This window comes from Grammomys surdaster, unplaced genomic scaffold, assembly GCF_004785775.1.
Source record: "Grammomys surdaster isolate TR1022 unplaced genomic scaffold, NIH_TR_1.0 165, whole genome shotgun sequence".
In the NCBI taxonomy this organism is placed as follows: domain Eukaryota; kingdom Metazoa; phylum Chordata; class Mammalia; order Rodentia; family Muridae; genus Grammomys; species Grammomys surdaster.
Window position 1 is genome coordinate 10,939,978 of NW_021604613.1, and position 11,024 is coordinate 10,951,001.

Consider the following 11,024-nt stretch of genomic DNA (forward strand, 5'->3'; position numbering starts at 1 on the left):
AATTTTCAGTAAAGGGTTAACTTTTCCCTAAGAGGTTGGCCTTTACCCTTGGCTTCTCAGAGACAACCTTTAAGCTCCTGAACAAGAGTGGTTTTTGTTTTGTTTTGTTAATAGAATGATTGACAGTGGGAGGAGACATTCTTCAGCCAAGTATTATCAGCTTGATCTCTAGAGAGGTTGAAGGCTAAGGCCAGTATTACATCCAGTCAACAATGTGGATGTGGCTGAGTCTTAATAAAAACACTGGACAAAGATTCCTGGCTGATGCTATCTGTCACCACACATAGTCCTTAGAAGAATGAATGAAGTACACGAACCCTCTGTGTGAAGTAAACAGAAGGTTCCCAGAAAACTTGCCGAGATCCTGTTCAATGTGCATTTTTCCTTGGAGTGTATATTTTTGAATATACTGTAATTCTGATGCTAAGAGCTTTTATGAAAGCTATTGAACTCTCAAGTGGGGATGCCCCAACCAACAACTAATGTCAGTATTAGGACAGTGTTGAAAATGTCAGACTTCACAGATAGTAACAGCTGGGACTTGAACACATTCTCTATATGCAAGGGATAGAAATAAGAATGTTGGCGACAGTGCTGGTACACACCTTTAATCCCAGCATTTGGGAGGCAGAGGCAGGTTGATTTCTTAGTTCGAGGCCAGCCTGGTCTACAGAGTGAGTTCCAGGACAGCCAGGGCTATACAGAGAAACCCCGTCTCGGAAAAAACAAAAAAAAAAATCTCTTTATTAAGCTTTCAGAGTAAAAATGTGAGCTTACTAATATTTAATAATCATTTTAAGGATAGACAAGTAGAGATTTTAAGAACAAATAACTTCATCCAAACATACAGAGAAGAAAATACTTATAGGATTAACTTCCAGCCAAGGTCTCCATACTTGGGCCTCTGGGGAGATTTATATTTTACCTTTTTGTTTCTTTGACACCTCTACTTCTTTGATCTTCAGAACTTCAGTGGAAATGAGATATCAGTTTATAATTAACTGTCTTTAATATGATTTTTTTTGAAAAATCAGCCATTTAGCAAGATGGTCCCATTCTTCTAAATGAACACCCCTAAATATTAAGTGTATAATTGGTCCATACATGAGGATTCTGAGAACTAAACAATGTCTCAGGGTAGGAGAGCTTGAAGAGATGATTATTTTCTTTGCCCTTTGTAACTTTAAGATAACATGACGTGAGGAAGAAATGCTTCAACAAGGTCTTTAGGGCAGCAGTGTAGAGACAGGGCTGACTATTGAGCTGTCACAGGTAAGACATAGATCCAGTCACAGGCTAAGTAAGCAATGTGGTCCAGAACCCACAGGCAGAGAAACAGCTACCCCAGCACTGAGATTTGAGGAGTGGTTACTTCACAGATATTCTGAGATTCTCCCCGTTCTTATTTTCCCTTCAGTGTCAACCTCAGTGACTCTTTCATAAGACTTAAGTTCCAAAGTGAAGCCAGGAGGCCGTATCAGCTACTGTTTACACTAGAGCAAAACTTGGAGATCCTGATTTTCACCTGCCTTTGAGGACAGGATCCCTCATTTAGATTTGATTCTCCTCTGTCTCACTGAGAGTCAAATACAAGCTTACCGTATAAACCCAGGGGGTTGATTTTCAACATTAGTCTGAGTGGAAATTTTATCTTTGGTCATTGCTTTTTTCAGAATGATTTTCTTCTAATGGTGGGGGATGGGGTGGGGGAGAAATCTTTGATTTGACTTATTATAATTGGGCAAGCAAAAAAAAAACCAAAAACAAACAAACAAACAAAACAAGCAACAACCATAAATGCAGGCTCATTGAATCCTTGAGATGTTCCACAGGTTGAGGAGTTCAGAAATTGGCACTGTCTGTCTGTCTGTTTGTTTATTTATTTACTCATTTATAACAAATATCATTATGAATTAGATTCTAAAGTGCTAAAAGGACTTCTTCAATCTTCTCTTTCTGTCCCTTAGGGTTCTTTTGTTTAGTAGTAGTGGCTGTTCATTATGCATTTTCTAGTAACCCAACTTCAGAAGCACCAGGCTGGTAGACTTTGCAAATGCCCTGGAACAGTTTCAATACAAGTGTCTGCCATCTCTCAGGACCAAACATCTGACTTCATAATTTTGTTGATATTTTAACTCATGCACATCTCTTGAAAATAATGTAATTTAGTCAAGAATCATTTGAGAGTATAATGACCATTTGGAGAACTTTTGACAACAGAAAAAAGGAAACAGATTTTAGCCATTGCTCTTTAGTTTTAAGTTGATAACAGAAAGCTTCCCTAGGTAGTATAAATTTTAAATTTACCTCCCCAAAAGATTTGTTAGTATCTATAATTTTTAAAGAAAAAATTAAAATGTAGACTTATGACAGACATCCCTTAACAAGAGAAGTGGGAAGGAAGAAGCAGGAGAGGGAGGGAAAGGGAGACAGACACAAAGAGGCTTCAGGTAGACTGTAACACCCAGCTTCCAAGGCCTGTAGATCAGTAAAGAGAATTGTCTGCATACCCTTTGAACAGGTCCAAGTACTGCACTTGCCTCTGGAATCCCCTGTGTGCCTGGATTTGAGCATTAGGAAGATTAGTTAGTTGTCTGGAGTGGCTCACTCAATTTGTAATATAACTTTGTAATATAACTTTTTGCCTGTAGCTAACTTCCTTCCTCTCATTTCATTTTCCCCCCATCTCTTTCAAAGTTTTTGAAATTAATGATAAAAGTTGACATTATATATCATTCTAAGAATTTTTAGTTCAGATAGATATACCTAATCAAAAGGGAAAACACAACAAAAGGGAACAAAAGGGAAAACAGAACAAATCCTTTTTGCAATCAGCCTTTAAAAACAACATTCTCCTCTGGAACTACTGAAAAAAATTTAGTCTTGGGGCTGGAGAGGTGGATCAGCAGTTTATAGGACTAGTTGCTTGTCCGGGGGTCCTGAGTTCAATTCCCACCACCCACCTGGTGGCTCACAACCCCCATAATGTGATCTGACACCCTCTTCTGTTTAGTGCTCTTTTTTGTCATGCAAGCAAACTTATAAAAAGAGTGTTCTTATACATAAATAAATAAATCTTTTTTTTTAAAGGCAACAGTCTATGGCCTTAGTTACTGGGCTGTAACACTTGAAGGAGAGAGAAAAATAACAATAGCTTTTGTTTATTTATTGTTTGTTTTTAGCAAGAGCTTTTAAATATGATTTTAAGTATTTAAAATTATAGTCTATAATTATTCATTATTAACATTTTCTAAAATAGTCATATGAATACTACTCTGATAACTTGGGATGATTATTTCTTTGAGACTGTCTTATGTAGCTCAGGTTAAACTCAAATTTGCTTTGTGGTTGGAGATGACATTGAACTTCAGATTCTCTTCTCCCTTCTTGAGTGTTGATGTACTATTGGGGATGAATATTCAAAAAAGGTCATTTTGGGGGCTGGTGAGATGGCTCAGTGGTTAAGAGCACTGACTGCTCTTCTGGAGGTCATGAAGTCAAATCCCAGCAGCCACATGGCAGCTCATAACCATCGATAATGAGATCTCATGCCCTCTTATGAGGTGTCTAAAGACAGCTACAATGTACTTACATATAATAAATAAATAAAAAACCTTTGGGCAGGAGCAAGCTGGGCCGGAGTGAGAGGGGAGAAGGGAAGGAAAAAAAAGGTCATTTTGTCTTAAAGTCCAAGAATAAGATGAAGTATGTTTTGCGTATGGAAAATCACCTTGAAAGATAACTTTTATCGCTCAAAAATGGCATATCTACAGGTTGATGGGTTTACCCCCAAACAAAAGACCTATAGATCCCCAACCTCTATGTATAAACAGAGAACCCAAGGATGGATTTTCACTCTGCTGAAAATGGGTAAATTGGGTTTGGGTGGGGTCTAGAAGGCAGTTGATTAGAAGATGCGTCCAGGTCAAACAGTGACTGTGAAGAGTCCAGACAACAAAACATAGGCATATTCGAAAGATAGAAAGAGTGAACGAGCTCGGAAACCACAAAGAGAGTGATAGGTCAGCGAGTGCGAGGGAGTCCAGTGATAGGTCAGGGAAGTGCGAGGGAGTCCGCTCCAGCAGTGGCTCCAAGGTGTGAGAGGAGAAGCAGAAGCCTCATCCAAGACTTAGATAGGTGTTCCTGGTGAGGGACTGGGAGTCAGACCCACAGGTCATACATATCTGTGGCTCTCCTGCCTCCTATATAGTTGCAGAGTTCCTAAGATAGGACTTGATTTGCCAGCAGTGGAGAGCAATTCCCTGGCTCAAACAGCTGGGGCCAGGCACCATTTTGAGAGGAAACTGTCATTTAAATCTAAGCAACTTTTGGCTGACAAGATGGCTCAGTGGGAAAAGACACTAGTTGCCATGTCTAATGAAATGAGTGAGATCCCTGAGAGCTGTTGAAAAAAAAGAACAGAAACGTAGAATCAATCTGCCCCTGAGGCTGTGAGATGCAGAACAAGGGGAGGTCAAGATAAGTTCAGACAATGGGCTCAGTTTTGAAAGTGCAGGGATTGATGTAGGGGTGACGACTTGGTACTGATTTGCATCCTCACTCCCAATGCAATTGGGGGACACCCAGTGGTTAGATATTAGCCACCAGAGGTGCTATAAACTGAGGACATTCAGGAGCATGGGAGAACCCACCTGACCTTTAGACTTCAAAACTAACTGTAGTCTACAAAGATTCCTGATATAGGCAAGGAAGGAAGACTCAAGTGAAGATCACTGTATGGTACATCTGACTTGCTCATCCAGGCCTCAGGACTCTATGTTGTAGGGAGATAAGAGTCTCCTAGTTTAACTGACACCCCTACCTACCTGCCACACCCCATTTCAGAGAACTCAATGAAGCTACTCCAACATTGTATGTGTATGTGCAAATGTGTATGGGTATATATTCACATCGCATGTTTCTAGGTGTGCAAGTGTGCATGGATATATTCACATCATTGATGTCTGTACAAGTGTGTATGGGTGTATTCACATTGCATGATTGTGTGTGTGCAAGTGTGTATGGATATATTCATGTCTCATATATTTTTTACGTCAAGAGACCAGAGAACAACATTACATTATTGCTCAGGTGTCACTCAACTCCTGGAACACATGAAGTGCCTGTCTCTGCCTCCTTCCCTGGGATTGTATACACACATCAGCACACTCAGATTTTTAGAATATGGATTCTGGAGGTTGAATTCAGCTATACCTGCTTATAAGGTAAGCAGTTTACTGCACTAACTCCTGTCACCCTCTGTGTTTTTCCTTTTATCTCTGCACTGTTGTCTTAGGAGTATTTTAAATTCAGTTTATTATTCGCTGAAAAGATGTTGCTGGTGTTAATTTTTATTTGTCCTTTTATGTTTACTTATTTTATTAAGGGCTTTTTTTTCAGATTGGCCTAGAATCATTATATAAACTAAAATGTCTTCAAATTCTCAGCAATCCTCCTGCCTTAGCCTCCAAAGATTAGAGTTACAAGTCACTGCACCTGGCTTCCATTACCTACCTTTATTGATATATTGTTTTAATTTCTGGGTAACCAATTAAAAAAAAACTCTTGCTTTCTGGATAAAACACAAAACACTCTTCTCCATTCCTTCCTCTGACTTACCCTTCTCCATTCCTTCCTCTGACTTACCCTTCTCCATTCCTTCCTCTGACTTACCCCTTCTCCATTCCTTCCTCTGACTTACCCCTTCTCCATTCCTTCCTCTGACTTACCCTTCTCCACTCCTTCCTCTGACTTACCCTTCTCCATTCCTTCCTCTGACTTACCCTTCTCCATTCCTTCCTCTGACTTACCCTTCTCCATTCCTTCCTCTGACTTCCCCCTTCTCTCTTTTTGTCTTCTCCCTGCATCCTTACTTTACCTCAGTCATTCATTCTTTCTGCATACACTCTAAGTCATTTTAACTTCATGCCACAGTACACCGTTTTAAGACTTATTTTGTTTCTAAATTATGTGTATGCATGTATGTTGGAGTGTGGTTGTGTGCATACATCCTCGGAGATATCAGATCACTTGGAGCTGGAGTTACAGAAGGTTGTATAATGTGGGTGCTGGGAACTCAACTTAGGTCCTCTGCAAGAGCAGCACACACATTCTTAACCACTATGCTGTCTTTCCAGGTTCTTTCTATTATTTTTGCTCTATGGCAGTTGGTGATCTATTTCTTGGCTTATTTGTTTTTGAGTGTAATTCTGTATCTTGTTTGATGTGGTTGTTGTTGCTGCTGCTGTTACAGCAGTTTGGTTTTACTCTGAGCAGTGTTAGGAACTGAGCTCTCAAGAGTCAGCTGTTCACTAATAACATCCCCAAATAAATTCAGAAGAGATATCCAAACTAACAGATGTGCAAATCATAACACAAAAACAACAAACGTGTAAAGGCAAGACATGATGCCTCCAAGATATAGTCACTTCGCTACCAAATCCAAAGATGACAGGACTGCTGAAATGCCAAAGAATTAAAAATTCTACTTCAGAAAATAATGGGTGACTTTAAGGAGCAAACAAACAGGCAAATAAATGAACTAAAAACATCAATGTAGGCCAGGCATGGTGACACACACTTTTAATCCTAGCACTAAGGAGACAGTGGCTGGTGGATCTCTGTGAGTTCAAGGCCACCCTGATCTACAGACTGAGTTCCAGAACAGCCAGGGCTACAACAGCAAACAATATAACCCACATCCTTACAAACAAACAAACAAACAAAAAATAACATTAGGACTCTGGAGAAAAGTCCCTAGCACAGATGAGAAAGTTCTACCAAGAACACAAATTTGAAGAAAATCTTGAGAAGACACAAATAAACAAATAGAAATCAAATAAAAACAACAGAAAGCATGGCAGCAAACAGACTAGGTCAAGCAGAATAAAAAAGAATGTGAGGTTCTTTTGTGATTGGCTTACTTCACTCAGGATGATAATTTCTAGTTCCATCCATTTACCTAGGAACCTCTCGAATTCATTGTTTTTAATAGCTGAGTAATACTCCATTGTTAGCCCAGAACCTTGAAATGCCCAAGATGCAACTCACAGGCCACATGAAGCTCATAAAAAAGGAAGACCAAGTGGGGGTGATTCAGTTCTTCTTAGAAGGAGCAACAAAATACTCAAGGGAGCAAATATGGAGACAAATTGAGGGACAGAAACTGAAGGAGGGGCCATCTGAAGACCTTTCCACCTGAGTATCCATCCCATGTGCAGCCACCAAAGGTAGATGCTGATGTGGAAGTCAGGAAGTGCATGCCGATAAGGGCCTGATATGGATGTCTCCTCAGAGGTCTTCAAGAGTCTGACATATTCAGAGGCAGATGCTCACAACTAGCCATTGAACTGATCATGAGGTTCTCAATGGAGGAGTTAGAGTGAGGACTGAAGGAGCTGAAAGGGTTTGTGGCACCATGAGGAGAGCAACAATACCAACCAACCAGAGCTCCCAGGGTCCTAACCACCAGCCTGGGAGCACTTATGGAGGGATCCAGAGCTTCAGCTGAATATGTAAGAGTGGAGGGCCCTGCCGGGCACAGGTGGAAGAAGAGATCCTTGACCTCATGAAGGCTGGACGCCCCAGGGGGTGGGAATTTTGAGGGTGGGGAAGTGGGAGTGGGGGGGGTAGGTGGGGGTTACATCCACAGAGAAGAAGGAGGAAGGGTAAGGGGATGGGGGGTTCCCGGGTGGGTGGGGGATGGGGTAAGGGGATAACATATGAAATGTAAATAAAATATCCAATTAAAAAAAAAGAATATTTTCTGGTCAAAAAAAAAAAGAATGTGAGGTATGGAAGACAAGGTCAAAAGTATTATTGACAGACAGCAGAAGAAAAAACCAACACAACAACAACAACAACAACATAAACAAGCAAACAAACAAAGGCACAAACTCAGTATCTAAGAACTTGGGGACATGATTGAGAAATGAAACCTAAGAGTCCAGGAATCAGAAGAAGGAGCTGACCTTAAAAACTAAAGATGTATGGGTTCCATGCTATAGAATTACAGCAGACACTTTCCTTAATCTAGGGAAAGAGATGCATACCAGACTATAAGATATATACATATATGTATATATAGCCCCAAAATATAATGTAACCAAGAACACATTATATTCAAACGTCTAAGCTAAGAGAGATACTAAAAGATGCAAGAGAAAAACGACAACTCTCTTACAAAGGCAAACATTAAAATAGCATTCGTTCTCTCACCAGAAGTTCCAAAATCTAGGAAGATGTGCATTGATATGTTAAACTAGAAATAAACAGCTTCCAACCAAGATCACTAGATCCAATGTAGATTTTATTTAAAAAAATTAATGACGATATAAAGACGTTTTAAGAGAAGCTTAAACTTAAGCAAGCCATGACTACCAAGCTAGAGCTTTAGATGATATGAATGGGACTCTAACCACAAAAAAAAAGGAGAAAGAAAGGCGACTGTTACCATGTGAGCACAGTGAAGGCTACAGGTCATGAGAAGATGGACTGGCAACGGAGAGCTAGGGGAGAAATGATTGTGTATACTTAGGAAACCAGCAAACCACTAAGACAAATAGATAAGAAAGAAAAGCATAAACACATCCCAACTAACTGAAAAACAACTAACAAAGTTACGAGAATCAGCAAACTTTGGTCAATTTTTAAAAACACTAAATGTAAATAGTCTTAATTATCCTATTTAAAAATGATGACTAGCTGATTAGATTAAAAAACAAAATCCAGCTATGTGTTGACTACAGAAAACACATCACAGAGGCAGAGATGGAGAATGAAGTCAATCAAACCCAAAAAAATGCCGACTGCATTTATACATTTGTTGACAGAGGATTCATGCCAAATCAGATAGAAGACATGAAAAATCTCATTACATATTACTAACTCCATAAACCTAAAGTCACTACTGGACATAAAGGGACTGATAGAGCCAGGCAGAGTAATATCAGTAATATCATGTGATTTTATCTCTCCCTCTCAACAATAGATAGTTTGGAAAAAAATAACAACAAACAAACTTCCAAGTTAAATTGCAATATAAATCAAATAAACTTAATAGTTATCTACAGGTTATTTCAACCAATGGATATAAAATATACATTCTTCTCAGTAGCCTATAGATTTTTCTTCATAATAAATCACATTTTCTTGTATATTATTAGACTATAGTAGAATAAAACAAGAAATCAATAGTAAGAGAATCCACAGAACTATAAAAATACAAGGAGATTGAACAACACACTTTTGCTGGGTTTGTGGCACATGCCTTCAATCCCATAAGCACCTACAAGGCAGAGGCAGATGGTTTCTGTAAGTTTGAGGCCAGCTTATACTAGGTAGTACAGTCCAGGTTGGTCCGAATTATGGAGAAAGACGAAAAAACAAAAATAAAAAAACAACAACAACAACAAAAAAAACAGACAAAAAACCCCCTCAAATAATATCAAAACCAAAACCAAACCAAACAACTAGGTATCTTAGATAGGACAAATACTCTAATCAGAGTAGTAGCATATAAAATCAGAAACTAAAAGTTTTGTCTAGTAGTGATGACATAGCTCAGCAGGTAAAAATACCTGCTCTATGCCTGACAATTTGAGTTTGGTCTCAAGTACCCACATGGTGAAGGAGAGAACTGTCTTCCACAAGTTGAGCTCTGACTTTCACAAGTACATCATGGCACTTCTGTGCCTGCCTCCCCTACTAAACAAAACATTTTCTATACACCATTAACAAACTTGCTGACAAAGGAATCTGGGAAAGGGTGGAGAAGATCCCACTGGAAATAGTTTCAATAAAAATAAAATACCTAAAAATAAAACTAAGGAGGGGAAAGATCTATACAATGAAAACTGTAAGATGCTATAGAAGTTGAAAGAAACACCAGGAGACATTAAGACCTGCCATGCTAAGGATTATGCAGAATCAATAAATGCAGTATTACTCAAAGCAACTTAGAGATTCAATACAATCCCCCCATCAGTCTTCCCATCCCATCACCTCACTGCTGCTTCAGAGTAAGCAGAGGACCCAGCGCAGGAACTGAATCTGACTAGGGAAGGCCTCCATGGTCTTTGGGAGTTCAACAACTTCCAGTGGTTTTAACGAAAGCTCCTGACCCAGGGTGGGGACCTTCATAGACAAACAGTGGTGACCCCCTATCAAGACAAAGCAATAGAAAACAAAACAGCAAACAGCAAGTAAGTTGGGAGTGTAAGGGGGGTGTGGGCAGGGAGAGTGAGCGTGTACAGCAATGTAGTAAGGAGACAGTTTGCTATACTAAGCAAAGAAATTCAATATATAAGTTATTTGTATTCAAATGCAATTACTCTGTCTCTCACATGCTTCAAAATAATGTGAAAAGGTTTTTACTTTTTTGAAAAATTAAACTACATAATGATGACCTTTACTAACTGCTGTTTTAAAAATTTGTCTATTGTGGGTGGAAGGTCACACATCTGAGAATATGTAATCAGCACAAACTGGACTTGATGGAGGAAAACGTGATGGAGGATGAGTTTGGGTCGGGAGGGAAGGGAGTGGGTCTGGAGGGAGCTGGGGGAGGGGGTGAGTATAATCAAAGCAAATTGTGCAAAATTCTCAACTAATAAAATATTTTTAAAGTGTTGCTTTTAGAATTTTTTCCTTAAGTATACGTTGTCTCCAGTGGAAACCCTTAATTTTGTCTTTGTCAAATTTAGACATAAAATTTAGAATAAAACTTTTTATAATTGTTTACTATGTTAATGACTGCCAAACTATCTTTGGGTTTATTAAATGTGCACGTATAACAAAATTTTGCTTCTTTATTTAATAAAAGGAAAGAATAAAAGTAATCAGTATATTTTTGAGGGCAGTTTGCAGAAAATGTCCACGGCACTGGTTTGTACTATAGGACTTAAATTAACAAAATTGTTTGTTATTTTTAAAATTCTGATGAAATCAATATTATTTGCGAAAGCTTTTAGAATTCATACACATACACACACATACACACATATATACATATATATCCATAAATA